Genomic DNA, 2,318 nt, shown 5'->3' with positions numbered 1-2,318 from the left:
AGAGTTTTCGGGGAATGGGCTCTTGGAAAGTTGGCCGAAGAACCACTTTTTCATCGAAAAGATGTGTTCAGCGTCGAAGCTCATTTTTGGATCAATGGGTACGTAAATAAGCAGAATCGGCCACCCAGATCATGTTATATAACGCCTTTAGATTATTTTTTGTGAGGCTATGTTAAAGCTCATGTCTATTCAGACAACCCTGCTTCAATTAACGCAATGGAAGAAAACATTAAAGAAACATTGGAAAGAGTATGTCAAAATTAGACTAAGCGGATGGACCATTTGAAGCGCAGTTGCGGTCAACATTTGCATGAAAAAAATCTTGAAACATTAAGTTATATGGACTGCACTATCGATTTAAATAAAAATTTCATGCATTCTGAATTTTACGTGTGTTTTTTTGAAAAACTTTCCTATAGCTCTTAAAAAATCACCCTTTAGTACTAAAGATCTGATTATGCATACTTCGCACAGCTTCGTATAACTTCTTACACATTTAGAAAAATTAAGCTTGATTATACTTCGCATACAACCAAATTTATCAGCCCTGGCAACCTTATGAACATTTCCTAATTAGTGTGATAATGTCTAATGATAAAAAAGACAATTTCTTTAAAAACAACATCATTTAATCTGAACGTATCTTAAGCTTGGGATTTTTTTTTAATATAGTTGGGTCCATGTATAAACTTGGTAAGTCTACAGTTCGTGCGATTGCTTTAGAAACCTAGGAAATATTATGGATGGCATTATCTTTTACCTTCCTGAGCGAAACGTGTACAGCGAATCCTCCCTTGGGCAAAAACTCACCGTCAGTCAACTTTTTATCCGCCCGAGAGAGGTGTCCGCTGAAGGGAGGGGTAGCTTATTTTAGAACTTTTTAAATTTTTATTTAATTGAATAGTACTTCTTATTTTTATAAAATACAGGGTGGCTGATGAATTTTGCTACATTAAGAAACTTAAATAACTTTTTTTTTTAGTGTATGGAATTCATTTATTTTTTTTTTTCAAGTTGAAGGTCATTAAATTTTATTAAATGTAGCTTAACTAGTTTTAAAAATAATTGAATTTAAATGCCCCCCATGCTCGTTGACACAAGTGCGGCATCTTAGTAAAAAGTTGTTCATTGCTGCTTTGAGAGTGGCGACAGGAATAGCCCCAATTGTTGCCCGAATGGATTGTTTTAGTTCATCCAAATTTGTTGGCTTTGTTTTATAAACTTCTTGTTTACATAAACCCCACAAGAAAAAGTCAGGTGCAGAAAGGTCAGGCGACCTGGGGGGCCAACGAAATTCGGAGTTTCTTGAAATCAGTTTATTGGGAAATTTTCGTCGTAACTCTGTCATAACAGTCTGGGCTATGTGAGACGTTGCCCCATCTTGTTGAAACCACACAGAGTTGAAAGGAATTCTCTTTCGGCGAAGTTCTGGATAGAAAAATTCTTTCAGCATTTTCAAATAACGGTCTCCAGTAACCGTAACGGTGTGACCATTTTCTTCAAAAAAATAAGGCCCGACAATACAGCGTGAAGAAACCGCACACCACACTGTCACGCGAAGAGGATGCAATTCCGTCTCGTGGAGTATCTGTGGGTTAGAAGTACTCCATATTCGACAATTTTGTTTGTTCACATTGCCGTTTAAATCGAAATGGGCCTCATCAGACATGAAAAGGCAGTTTAACATGTTTTGGTCTTCTTCCACCATTTGCAGGATCTTCTGGCAAAATTCCAAGCGAATCGGCAAGTCTGCTGCATTCAGTTTGTTAACCATTTGAATTTTGTAGGGAAATAAGTCTAAATCTTTGTGCATTATTGTTTGCAAAGACTGTCGGCTGACACCAAGTTGAGCAGATAAGCTTTTTGTTGAAACCCTTGGATTGCTTTGTATAGCTGCAGCTACAGCAGCGATCGTTTCCTCCGTCCGAACTGGTGGGTTTCGATGATAAGGCCTTCTTGCGACTGTTCCTTGCTCACAAAATTATTCACCAGTCTCATTATGGTCCATCTGCTTGGGGGATCGCCGCCAAACATCCGCCTGTACTCTCTCTGTACCAAAACTACGGACTCCAGTGCGTGATAGCGGCGGACTATCCAAATTCTTGTTTGCGTGTCCCAGTTATCCATTTTAGTAAATTTTAAAGATCAATCTGCAAATTAAAACAAAAATGGAACAGATAACTTAAAAAGAAAAAAAGTTATTCAATTTTTTTTTGGTAGCGGCTTTCATCAGCCACCCTGTATATTGATATTATAGTCTAAGAGCTGGCTACATGAAAGTGCCCGCATCAGGTACATGGCTAATTTATTTTTAAAAG

This window comes from Anastrepha ludens, chromosome X (genome assembly GCF_028408465.1).
Source record: "Anastrepha ludens isolate Willacy chromosome X, idAnaLude1.1, whole genome shotgun sequence".
Lineage (NCBI taxonomy): Eukaryota > Metazoa > Arthropoda > Insecta > Diptera > Tephritidae > Anastrepha > Anastrepha ludens.
The sequence above is the reverse complement of the archived record's forward strand: the minus strand, read 5'-3'. Positions refer to the sequence as shown.